Consider the following 14,148-nt stretch of genomic DNA (forward strand, 5'->3'; position numbering starts at 1 on the left):
GTCTATCAATACCCATGCCAAACTAAGTCATAATAATAATAAACTTTATCTCACTTCTTTTAAACATTTTCAATTGTCTCTCACTGCTAGTGTTCCCTTTTGTCCAATTTTTCTTTCTCTTCTTCTTTATAGCTTATTTGTGCAGCCTAAGTTAATCGACCATATTATTGATATTGCCTGTTTCATTTACATGTTCTTTTTATATTAATGAACTCATTCATTACAGCACTGTTATTACTGTTCCTCTGTGATAATGTGAACTGGGTGGCAGCTGTGCAGTGCCAGGCAATTCGTTCAGACAAAGATTGCACCCTCAGTAAATGACATTCTGCACACTGGTGCAGTGTTTTGGACATTACCTGCACTTATAATATGGAACTTTTATTAGGTGTGAAGAGCTATAAATATTCCCATTTCCCATGACTGTAGTCTTTTTCAATTTATTTGGATAAATTAATAACAACACATATGTAACATTTCATGAAAGCTATTTGTAGATTCAAACTGACTGCTTCGAATGGCTTATTTTATCACTAAAGTTTCAAAGGCTTTTACTCATTTGCCATGACATCACTCCAAATCACTCCTCAAAAATGCATGAAATGTGACTCAGTCTTGCACTCTCTCTCTCTCGCTCTCTCTCTCTCTGTCTCTCTCTCATGAATCTGATTTTCAGCTTGATGGGGCTGAAACTCCTATGACAGTTGGGAGAATAACTCAGTCCCAGTAGACTAGAGCTGTCACACTGTCTTTATGTATTGTAGAGATGAGTGAGTCAAGATATGTTCTCACCTCAAATTTACTTGGGCAGTATCAAGCTGGCTCTGCTCAGAGAGATATTTGCATACATCCTATTAGGTACACATTACATATTACTACCCACTAAAAGCTTGATTTCATTGTCACTTTACTGTAATAAATGAATGTTCAGAAAAATAAGAAAGAAACGTTGACAATATAAGTCAACTAATTTTTATTTGTATAGTTTTTTCACAATACACTCTGTTTCAAAGCAACTTTACAGAAAATCTTAGTCTTTATGTCCCCATTGAGCAAGCCACAAGGCAACTGTGGCAAGGAAAAAATACAGTATATTGTCAAAAAAAATATATGAAAATTATTTGTTCACTATAATTATTGTGCTGAATCTACCTAAACAAAATGGTAGTGACACTAGGGGTCACTCTAGAGAAAAGGCCAATGAGAATTGGGGATTGGAATTTGCATGCCACTCCCCTGGACTTACAGGTATGGAATGCAGAGTTCATTCAGGTTTTGTGCTGAGGAGCCGAGACAAGGTCCTGGACATTCCAGCAGGTAGTACAGCCTGTGGTAAGAGGGACATAACGTCTTGTTCCTTTCTGTCACTCACTCGACATTGATGAAATGACACTAGGGGGCCCTATATGAAACGCCATAATAGCTGAACTGTGTTACATGAACTGCTGATGCAAGTGTAAGCAGGCTACTGCGAGCGTCGGAACAGATGCACACGGACTGCACGTAGCCTCCCCAGATGCCCCCAAAAACGTAGTATAGCTCCCCACATCCCCTGGGGGGGATAGACGACGTATCTAGCCGCTGCCTTTTCTCTCTAAGTTTTCTCTCCCCTGAGTGTTAGATTCGGCTGGGGCCTTTAAATGCTCATAAATTGTGCTGGGGAAGGCGTTCTTTTCCTGTCCTATTCTTTCAGGCGGAAAAGACCTCACGGAGACCAGACCCTGCCCTGAAAGAGGGGGGGGGGGGGTTGGGTCTGGTGCCAGGTGTGGTCCTGTAAAGGAACCGGTGGCTGCATGCTTGTTGCACACGGTGCCCCAGCCCGAGTTGTGGTCACGTCCAGGTGTGTCATGTTAACTATGACACACCTGAACACTTGCTGTAGGTGGACTCTGGCCGCAAGAACGCAAGGTCTGTCCAAGGGCTGAAGAGGTGGTGGAAGGCTGGCAGGCGGCTGCATACCTGCGTGAAATGGCCACATTAAGGAACCGTGCTTTGTCTGCGTCTCTCATCTCAACCAGGTTCATCCACAGGTGGCGCTCCTGGACCACGAGAATTGACATTGTCTGCCCGAGTGCACGTGCCGTGACCTTCGTCACACAAAGGGCGAGATTGGTCAGGGAGCGCAGTTCTTGCAGCACATCAGGATCAGAACTACCCTCGTGCAGCTCTTTTAGAGCCTTGGCCTGATGGACCTTTAGGAGGGCCATGGCATGCAGGGTGGAATCGGCCTGACTGGCAGCACTGTAGGATTTTGGTCGCCAGAGACGACATAGTCCTACAGGCTCAGGAATGTTCTGTAGCCTGACACTCACGGTAGCCCAGACAAGCATGAACTGGACGGGAGCAAATGAGCGTGTCGGGAATGAATGGTCTGTGGGGGATTACCTAGTGGAGCCGTACCCATTGAAGCCCCCGAATCGCCTTCAGCATCAACCGGGGTGGCCTCATACCCGTAGGTAAAAGAACCAACGGGGGGGTGGTGTTGACAGCTGAAGTGGCTTTCCCCCGGAAGAAGGTCATGTGAGAACATGCACCATCTACGAATGCTTCCTCAAAGTGATCATGACCTAGACACGTGAGGCTGCGATCATAACCATCAGTGGTGGAGAGGTAACGATCGCACCCAGGAACTACACAGAAATGGAACGGCATCTTTAAAAAGACGCTTTTTAAAAAGACGTTCAATATCAATGCGTTTGCTCCAATAGAGGAAATATACCCTTTAGAGGAGAAATACACTCATTTTAGCGATGTCGAAGCACCCAGGGGTCAAACTCTGCTCTGAGCGTGCAGATGGAGAGAAAGCTGCTGGAATGCGCACTATATCCAAAAGCAAACACTTCTTGAAGAGGTGAATGGAACAGCAGTGGAATTCAGCTCGCTGATATTCAACCACTCGGCTCCAAAGAAAAAATCAGAGTGAAATCTGCATTCCAGCTCCCTTTTATACCCGTATGTCCGTGGGAGTGGCATGCAAATTCCAATCAGCAATTCTCATTGGCATTTTCTCAAAGATATGAGGTGTTTTGGGGCTCTCAAGAGTGACCCGTAGTGTCACTATATCGACACAATATCGAGTGAGTGACAGAAGGGGAACTACAGTATTTTTGCCTGGTATAACAGACATGTTGAATCTAATAAGCATGTGCAAAAGAGAGGAACATTGCAAACTCTTTAAAGAGGTACTCTTCAACAAAGCCAAATTAATAGTTAGTCTCTCCTTATTAGTTAGTCTTGAAGAAACACAATATCATATTTCTTACGTTTAAGAAAATAAATAACCTTCCTTCTTTTTATTACGGTACCCCAACCCATTCAAATTCCACATGGACAGAGTGGACAGTCCACTCATTTTAACATTTGACATTTTGATATAATAGAAAAAATTAATTGTGTGTCAAAAACTAAATTACAAAGACCACATTTCAGCATTAGTGCAACAATAAAAAAACAAAAAACAGCTCCTTTTCAAAATGGACACTGGTGAATTTACAGTGCTACAGTGTTTCGCTGTGTAGCAGCATGGTGCTAGCAATGTTAAAGTCATGGGGTTACATTCCCAGGATCCACAAAAAAGTGTCTGCTTAATGCATAAATGTTACTATTAAGCTGTTATTACCAAGAGGGTACAGTATCAGTAAAATTGGTACGAAAAGAGTTCTGAATGATTTATTTTCTGAATCGATTTACAAATTCAAAACAAAATCACCCAGAACCCTGGACAACATCTCCACTCTGTAATCAAATAAGAAGAGACTTAAACTTTATGAATTTTAAAAAAAATACTTATAAAGTTATGTGCCTTAAAATTTGTCAATGTCATATGTGTAATATTTAGCAGTTCATTGGTGAATAAAATGTGGTTACCATTTCAATTTAACCAAGGCACCATGTGTATGAATAAACAATGACCAGCTGTACCATTATTTATGCCATTTACTTTTTATACTTTCCAAATCTTTGCACATCACTGGTTTGAGAGGCAGCTAAGAGCTGACCATCCCTCCCTTGGAAGATATTTGGACATGACACTGGGGAATTTAGAGATGTGTTCTCCACTGGGCCATGTAATACTACCTTCACCTGCCTATTTCATCTGGTTTATAGAACGGAATGACAGAGACAGTGCACAAGAGCTTGCTCAGTCCCTGTGGTCCGACTGAGGGGAAGAGGAAAGAAAGAGATTGCTAAATGAGAGGAAGAGAGCAGGGTTAAATGTGGCAGGGTTAAAGTTTAAAATGGGAAGTGTAGCTTGCCAAAAACGAAAGGCTTGATATCTGTCCTGCAGCGCTCAGATGCAGGGCTGTACATGTCTCCTCCCAGCACTGCATAAGTATTCTATAAAAGTATCTATATAAAATGGTCATGAATGGATGCTTTTCTTGAATCTAGTGCATGTAGTCTCAGAAATTCCAATACACTTTACCTGCTTTCCTTGAGGGAGGAGAGGGAAGCACTAAACCTGTTGTATCCACAGTATGTGGATGTCAATTAATAATGTCAGTTATCATTTCCATACCCACTCCCCACTGCCAGAACTTGACCTTTCCTGAAGCCCTTTACTTTGTTGCCTTTTTAATAGCTCCTGCCAGGAATGATATCAGAGTTGGAAGGTTACAGCTGTAACTGCAATACAAAGGAGTAACAAAAGATAGGAAGGTAAGCGGTGCTGATAACCAGGAGCTCAGCGATATAAAATAGAAGAGGTAAATGTGAACAGTTGATACACATACTGCTCTCTTTGCTGAGGTTTAGATTAAAATATTCTGAAAACATTAACAAATTTCTCAGAAATACCAAGCACCAAAAATCATTCCTAAAAACCTGGTTGCAATTTTCACAGTCATTTGAATTTGACATCATTATTGCTCATCATTGGGTAAAGCTGCTTAAATTTGGATGTTGCCCATTTGTATTAAGGTTTACTAGAGATTAAATGGCACAATTTGCTCTTCAACAGTGAAAGATAATTTCTGACTCACTGAACCTGATGAATCATAGATTTAACTCATTAATGCAGGTGCTCTCAACCTTTGCCTATGCCAAAAAGGAAAGGAAAAGGGAAAAATTAAACTGTATATATACACTTACTGAGCACTTTATTAGGAAATCCTTTGTCCTAATAAAGTTCCTGAAGTGGTCTTCTGCTGTTGTTGCCTGTCTGCCTCAAGGTTTGACATGTTGTGCATTCTGAGATGCTATTCTGCTCACTACAATTGTACAGAGTGGTTATCTGAGTAACTGTATCCTTTCTGTCAGCTCAAACCAGTCTGACCATTCTCCATTGATTTCTCTAAGATGCTCACTGGATGTTTTTTGTCTTTGGCACCATTCTCAGTAAATTCTAGAGACTGTTTTATATGAAAATCTCAGGAGATCAGCAGTTACAGAAATACCCAAACCAGCCCATCTTTCACAAAAAATCATGCCACTGTTGAAATCACTGAGATCACATTTTTCCCCCTTCTGATGGTTGATGTGAACATTAATTGAAGCTACTGGTCCGTATCTGCTTGATTTTATTAATTACGCTTCTGCCACATGATTGGCTGATTAGATAATCACATGAATAAGTATGTGTACATGTGTTCCTAATAAAGTGCTCAGTGAGTGTTTATGTAATACATATAAAAAGAGAAAATATCAAATATAGACGAGGTGATGTAAAGCTTAATGCTTAATCTAAAGAACTTTGATGTACCAGCCACATGGTTGGAGTTTTCCCTGTAGCCAACCTTATTAAATTAAAATCAGCAGGCTTAATTGTATACCCACAGGGTGGACACAACTAAAAAAATTAAATAAAGTATAATCCACACTACAAGTCTATCTTGTTGACATTTGTTTGCAGAAGCTCAGGATCACCATGCCAGTCTCATAATGACAACAGGAGCTGTAAATATCTTCTCTTACTGTGATCTGTCATTCTCCCCTCAGGTGACAATGAAAATTGTACATTATTTAATAGTGACCTCTGGCTGCAGTCACAACAGCTCTGGAATTCATGGGGCTTTTTCCAACGAGTAAATAGTTTAAAATCAGGCCACAGGCAATGTAAGCAGCTGTAGTTCACCCCATGTAAGTATTTATTAGTCTTCCCTTTTAGGAATAATGTGTTATTATGTGATGAAATACAATGTTGTTTTATAAATATACTGCTTTATTATAATTTTCAGTCATAAGAAATGTTTTTGATCAAGATTTAACAGTCAAGATTTACAAAATATGATCAATGTATTGCAGATCTTAATGTTTTATGGTGGAGGTGCTATTGGCTGGTCTCAGCTTTGGTCCACCGGTGGTGAGGGCATCCTGTCTCACAACAGACAAAGAGCTGCCTCAAGCCTACCCAGACTCCCCATGGTTTATTGTACCCAAAAGAATGATTAAGCAGTGATAGATAGGTGACTGTACAGCTCAGCAGTCTTGACTAGGTGGTTGTAATGCTATGGAGAGGCATTTTAAAATGTGATGCTCCATCAACAGGCAACATGATAATTAACAGATTGAAATTGGAATGTCTTATTCACATAGCAACTGGCAACACATTATAGACGAGTCATTGCTCAGAACTACACCATGCGTTAATTTTCATTCAGCAATGGAAGCATAACTCGTGGTTTGTTTAAATGTGACTCACTGAAGCCCCGGAGGGAAAAAAACACTCTTTCAAACAAGTCTGCAGTGTCATTACTGAAATATATTGTGAATTATTTTAGACTCAATACAGAGACTCTTTTTTTGAACCGAGAATTAATTCACATAGCGAAAGTTAAATGTCTTGCTAAGGTCAGATAATGTAAGTTATCATATATGATATGGGCAGTACATTCATTGGAAAATAGGAGGAAACACAGAATTAGTGCAATTGAGAGTGTGGAGAACAGAAAGAAGACATTTGGAAAACTATTTATATTATTTATGTCTGCTAAGGGAGTTGAGAGAGAAATTATTTGACCCACATTTCTCTTATCATCATCTGAACTAAACCAAATTCCCAAATTCTGAACTACAAACAGGACCCTGATAACACTTTTATCTAAAAAATATCAGAATATAACATCAGCCAATTTAGCATTACATGACTGTTTGAATGCAACCACCAAAGTCTGGCCTTAAATGCTACAACTTTTATTGCTAAATTGAGGTATTTCTTCTTTTTTAAATATGTTATTTATTATTAAAGAATTGGGACGGCTTGTTTTAATCTGTTAGCTAGAAAAAAACTCGTGCAGGCTACTTGTTTGAGTGTTTTGGACTATGGTGATGTTGTCTACATGCATACTGCCTCTAATACTCTCCACGTTTTAGATTCGGTGTATCATAGTGCTCTACGTTTTTTAACTAACTCTGGTTTCTGTACTCATCATTGTACGCTGTATGAACTGGTAGGCTGGTCGTCATTAAGTCTACGTAGACAACTTCATTTGCATATTTTTCTATACAAGGCCATGTTGGGTAAATTGCCGGCATATCTATGTAATCTCCTGATGAAGAATTCCAGCAGTTTTCATCTCCGATCCACGAGGTGGCTTTCTTACCAGGTTCCAAGGGTTTTTACTGAGCTGGGAAAAAAAGCCTTCTCTTACTTTATGCCATGGTCTTGGAATAACTTGCAAAATTTGCTACATCTAACTGATCTAGTCCCATTAAATGAATTTAAGGCCATGTTAAAATGCCATATAACTTAAAAATGTAACTGCCATATGTGACCTGTTCCTTTCTATGTGTGATGCTTGTTTGTTTGTTGACTATGTTGTATTTTGTATTTAAATTGTAACTGGTGTGCCGTCTTGGCCAGGTCTCCCTCGAAAAAGAGACTTCAGTCTCAAGGGACTTCCTGGTTCAATAAAGGTTAAATAAAATAAAATTATCTCAAGCTGGTCAAATTATTTTATTTTTAACATGCAATAATTATTCTATTATTTTATTTTAATTATTTGTTTTTATTACAGATCTGCTTTTCGGTCAGAATCTGACAGCATCAAATCTGTGCAATGCATAAAATCTACCAATAATTTTGTGAATACTTGGAAACAAACAAATGTACAAATAAGAAATGTACTTTTTCACCCAACATACATACAGTGGTCAGACATTAAGTAACAACAGACAAGATGTGTTTCTTGAAGAAACACTATATCATATTTCTTCCGTTTAAGAAAATAAATAACCTTCCTTCGTTTTATTAGGGTACCCCAACCCATTCACATTCCATGCCATAGATATTTTGCGGTCATCCTTATCACTGGCCAGGAACTTCAGTGTAAAAGTGATCTTCCGTCAATATAAAGGTTTCTTGAAGGAGTGTTTTTCCACAAAACAAACTCCAGCCGCTAGGCGGGACCAACAGAAAAAGAAACAAATATGGCCTCCAGCTTCCTCAGACAGCCAAGAGCAAGTACAGCGAGTCAATCCACCCACTTGAGAAACACCAAATGGCTTGCACACTCCAATGTTTTATGAAGGACAGAGCTTGCTTGGGGCATAAAAATACTTTGTATTTTTAGTATTTATACTCAGTTTGGCTGGGAACATCAGTGCAAAAGCGATCTTCCGTTTATGTAAAAGTTTCTTGGATTCCTTGAATTGATCACGTTTCTCTCTTGTCAAATTCGCAAAGTCTGGGAACAAGAACATTTTGTAATTCTTCCAAGAAAGCTTTCCTTTGCTTCTCGCCTCGCATAACACATGATCTTTATTGGATGATCTTAGGAATTTTGCCAGGATTGATCAGGGCCTGTCTCCCTCAGCGGATCTGCGAGCCGGGACTCTGTGAGCTTGCTTGGCTTCCAGTTTATGGCCTATTATGTTGAGCAGACTCTGGAAGAGCTTGTCTAGGAATTTCACTATATCTCTGCCCTCCTCATGCTCAGGAGTTCCAACAATTTGGTGTTCCAAATTAACTTTGGTCACCAGTGGATTATCAGATAATTCCCTCTCCGATTTCTCCAGATAATTGATTCGCTTCTCAGCATCTGCCACTCTTGTAACCAACTCAGAGAATTTCCATTGCCACAATCGATCGACATATTACAGTGAGATCATCTAAGTCAGCAACAACCTTCATCAGCATCACAAACGTGTTTGACAGTTGAAGCCGGATTTCTCCCGCTGCACCATTCAAACCGAGTCCCTGATCCGCAGGCCTGTCAGAGGTTTCAGCTGGAGCACGTAAGTGTCTTTTAATATCTGTCTGAGGATTTTACATTTTTTGACATGTTGACCTCAGAGAGCAAATATGTCGCAGGATGTAGCAAATCTCACTGGATTATAACACAAAATGCGAATAACACAAAATGCAAAATGCGTATGCAAAATGCGATATGCAAAAATACATATCTCCTGAGATATGTATTTTTAATCTCAATATTTTATTTGTATCTGGATTAACTGTGCATGTCACAGAAGGCTACATCCACAACGTGCATTAAGGCAAATAAATATGTGATGCTGCAGTTTCCTTCAAAATAAAAGCACATGCTTATTATGTTCAACTGAAAAAGAGAGAAGCCTCATTTTGGGCAACAGGAAGTGTTGTGATTCCGAAAATGTACTGTAATAAATGATTTAGACTTTGGTTAATGAATGAAATTATCAGAATGAAATTAATCGGTTATTAACTAGTTACCAATATTTAAAACTTAAACACCCTGGAATAATTGATAGAGACTTCGTTACCATTTTCGATTATGTTCTGCAAATTTAGTTTTTTGTTTTCGTTCCTTGGAACGTTTTCAGTCCCTAATACAGAATGAACAGCCTGATGCTTTTTCATTTGCCTGCAGAGGTCAGTGGAGACAATGGGCCTACAAACATAAAAAGTAAGTTGGCATGCTGAACATACAAAGGTTGTACTTTAAAGTTCAAACTGTTATTTATTATTTGTTGAGGTACTTTTTATCAGCCAGTATCACTAATTAAAATCCATTCCTAGTTTCATTCCTTGACCGCAACGTTGCCATGGTCAAGTTCTCGCAGTAAGAACAAAAACCATCCACAAATACCAGCTCACTGGACACACAACCGCTCGGCTCCAAAGAAAAAATCTGACTAAACAGATGAATGATTTCCTTCTATTATACCTGTATGTCCGGGGGAGGGACATGCAAATTCTGTTCGCCAATTCTCATTGGCCTTTTCTCAAAGCTCAGAGGCATCTGAGGCTCTCAAGAGAGACCCCTAGTGTCACTTCACCGACACAATGTCAAGTGAGTGAAAGAAGGGGAACAGCATTCATTTGACCTGGCGACCTTCTTCCACTGCTCTAAGGACCTCCAAGGACGTGAGCACCCAACAAACCTTGCCGTTTCAGAGATGCTCTGACCCAGTCATCTGGCCATAACAATTTGTTCCTTGTCAAAGCCACTCAGGTCTTACTTCTGCCCATTTCTACCACATTTAACATGTTGACTACGAGAACTGTTGTTTGCTTACAATCTAATCTACACAGACCTTAACATGTGGGCTTGTTAGTAGATGATCAACATTATTTTCTTCAAATATGATTTATATATAAACAGTCATTGTATTTAGATTCATTCAGAGAGCACTTACCACCACAGTTTACAAATACGCTGATATGGTTTCCAGCTCATAATTTTTGATCCTTTTAAACCAATATACTGTTGTCTGATTTTGAAAAGAATAGCAGAATGTGCTGAATGCAAATTAAGTGCATCATATTTACAGAAACAATACAGGTTTTCTGGGGCTTATACTGTGACCTTTTGAGTTGATTTTTTTACTGGACGTATCAAAACAGATCACAATAATTGTAGGAGTCATCAAATCTTCAATATCCTGGGGTAAAATAAGCTCTCTTGCCACTAGCCTTGCTATAGAGCACAAAATCCCTACCCCCACTGTCTAAATATAAGGCTGAAATGGTCTGTAACAGAAAAGAGAAGAGAGCAACAGAGCAATGTATTGTACCTGTAGTCGTTGTCTATAAATATAAGCTTCAGGGCTCAAGCAGAGCATGGAATGATCTAGGTGGGTCACCTTGCCTTGAAGCATTATTTATGCAGCTCTCATAGAACCTCATAGAATCCAGATCAGTTAGTAACAGTTCCTACAGGCTACACCGAACACTCACTTGGATGTCACAGTCAGTACAGAGACACTTATATACACTTTTGTTTTCAGTAATAAATGCACACATAATACTTTAAGTATCGTTATAATCCTGATGCTTCAAAATTGTTTTACATCTGTATTTAACAGGGAGGAAATGATGCTGAGGTAATAAGTGTTCTAATATTTTCTGTTTCTCCCACTTTGATATATTTAGGAAATAGCTAATGAGCTGGGAACCTAATAAAGGCAAAAAATAAAATAGTAGAGGGTGAGGTAGCAGCTTGTTTATTCTTAAGAAATGAGAGACACACAGAATAGATTATTCTCTCACCTTTTCTGGAATTTTTTATCTGACTACAGGTGGTTAATAAAATCAGATTTATTATCGTTTATTAAACATTCCTCTAAGAAATAGGCTATCCACAAATACTAAATGTTTCACACAAACTAATGCAAATGTACCTCCTACAAATACTCAGGATCAATTTAATGCTACATTAATTAAGATTAATTTAGGTGACCAAAGGGGGGTTATTTATTTATTATTATTATTTATACATTTTGTTTATGGACATTTTGCATGAAATAGATGGCCATAAATATCGATGTAAAGTGGAGAGAGAATGAGGGGGAATGGAAATAGGACATCATGCAGCAATGTAAGAAACAAATCAGTAGAAAACGTATAATGTCCTGGCAGAAAATTAACAGTACATTTTCGTAGATATACAGTATATCCTCTGTACCATTCAGGACACTTTTGATAATCCAAAAAAAGATAATGCCTTAGATTTACAGCATATCCTCTGTACCACTCACGAACACATCCTTCAATCCTTAAACAGAAATTTCTGTAAAATTACAGCATATCCTCAGTAGCATTTGCAGAAAATTTCTTCACCACTGAAAATTCTAATGATCAAATATGTACCATATTTATTGTCAGTTTCTTCGTAGCTGAAATTTAAAATTCTGTTTAGTCATTGTAGTAGCCTACATTTTCTGGTAAATATACATGTATTTCTTCCACTCTAAAACAATGCTAAAATACAATAATGACTGCTATCCATCACCAGACCAATGTAGTGTTCTAATGTGATAAAATAACTCATTAAACAGCTAATACTGTGACATGATAAAATAAATCCACCACAATATATACAAATTGAACATGTTTATTTTTGCTTCATGTAAATAAATTCATAAAAGTGCATTCAATGGCTTTTGTTTGCTTTAAACATGTTAACAGTCTAAAACATTGAAATTATAACATTTAATTTAACAATGTGCACAGCACCATTATTTTGTTGTTTTAAACAGCAACAAACAGAATTAAAACAGCAAAACCCAAACATGAGCAATACTCCTGTACAGGTCACAATAAAGTTAAATATCACAACAAGTAAAACTTTCAAGATTCAAACCAATTTTCAAATACATTGCAAAAATGAATTACAAGCACCAACTCGCTGTCCTTTTCTGCATAACACGGCGGCGTTTTGTGGCATAGTGCTGCGGCTCATTTTAGCTTATCGCGGCCCATTCAGCCCATTTTGTGGCCGACCCACTGTGTACCTCTGAACTTGAGAAAAGGCCAATGTCAAGTTGGTAGACAGAATTTGCATGCCCCGCCCCCAGACATATGGGTATAAAGGGGAGCAAATGTCAGACAGGTATGCCCATCTCGGGACTCGAGTCTGAAACCAGTGCTGGAGCGGTCTCATATGCACCAACCCGAGTGGCGTGACCGCAGCCGAGGATGCCATATGCCCCAGGAGCCTCTGGAACTGTTTGAGAGGAACTGCTGTGCCTGGCTTGTAGCAAGCAAGGCACACGAGCACTGACTGACATTGAGACCGAGTCTAACTCCAAACCGAGAAAAGTGATGCTCTGAACCGGAGAGAGCTTGCTTTTTTCCCAGTTGTCATGAAGCCCTAAACGGCTGAGGTGGCTGAGCACCTGGTCCCTGTGGGTGCATAGTAACTCTCGAGAGTGTGCTAGGATGAGCCTCTGCGACCTTGGTGAAGATGCGAGGGGACAGGGACAGGCCGAAGGGGAGGACCTTGTACTGATATGCCTGGCCGTCAAACGTGAACCGCAAGAAGGGTTGGTGTTGAGGCAGAATGGAGATGTGGAACGCAGGATAGAATTTGACTCTGTGTGAGCATTTTGAACGGGCGTCTGTGTAAAGTCCGGTTGAGAACTCGCAAGTCCAAGATTGGCCGCAACCCACCGCCTTTTTTGGGTACGATGAAGTAAGGGCTGTAGAAACACTTCTTCATCTCGGCTGGAGGGATAGGCTCTATTGCGTCCTTGAGTAGCAGAGTGGCCATCTCTGCTTGTTAGGTGCTGGCGTTTTCAGTGCGCATCTGAGTGGAGCAAATACCGCTGAAACGAGGCAGGAGCCTGGCGAATTGAATCGCATAGCCGAATCAGATGGTCCTGGCCAGCCAACACGATGGGCTGGGAAGCGCAAGCCATGCGTCTAAGCTCCGTGCGAGGGGCACTAACGGAATTATGATTTTGGATGAACCGGGTGGGGCCTCACGGCGGGGGGAAGCAGGTAGTCCCGAGGCTTGGGTGCTGAGAAAAAACTCAAAGCACTTACCATGCTCCGCGCATCCCGCAGGGGGCAGGTTGTAGACAGAGGAGGGGGTCCTGTACCTTTGTAGTCCTACCTTCCTTCGTAGCCCTGAGATCGAGGTCGGTGGTAGAGCGCAGCTCCTGCAGCACGTCGGGATCGGGACTACCCTGGTGCAGTTCTTTGAGTGTCCTGGCCTGGTGTTCCTGCAGGAGAGCCATGGCATGCGAGGCGGCATGTCCAGTGGTGCTGTAGGCTTTAGCAGTCAGCGACGACGTTGTCCTACAGGTCTTGGAGGGGATTACCGGGCTGTCCCGCAAGGTGGCGCCGTTCTCGGGACATAGGTGGATTTCAACCGCCCTGTCCACCTGAGGGACCTCCGTGTACCCGTGGACCACCCGCCGTCAAGGGTAGCAAAAGCAGACGAGCGAGGAGGTCGGTTGCGGGCAATAAAAGGTGCCCTCCATGAACTCGTCAGCTCATCATGC

This window comes from Xyrauchen texanus, chromosome 2 (assembly GCF_025860055.1).
Source record: "Xyrauchen texanus isolate HMW12.3.18 chromosome 2, RBS_HiC_50CHRs, whole genome shotgun sequence".
Lineage (NCBI taxonomy): Eukaryota > Metazoa > Chordata > Actinopteri > Cypriniformes > Catostomidae > Xyrauchen > Xyrauchen texanus.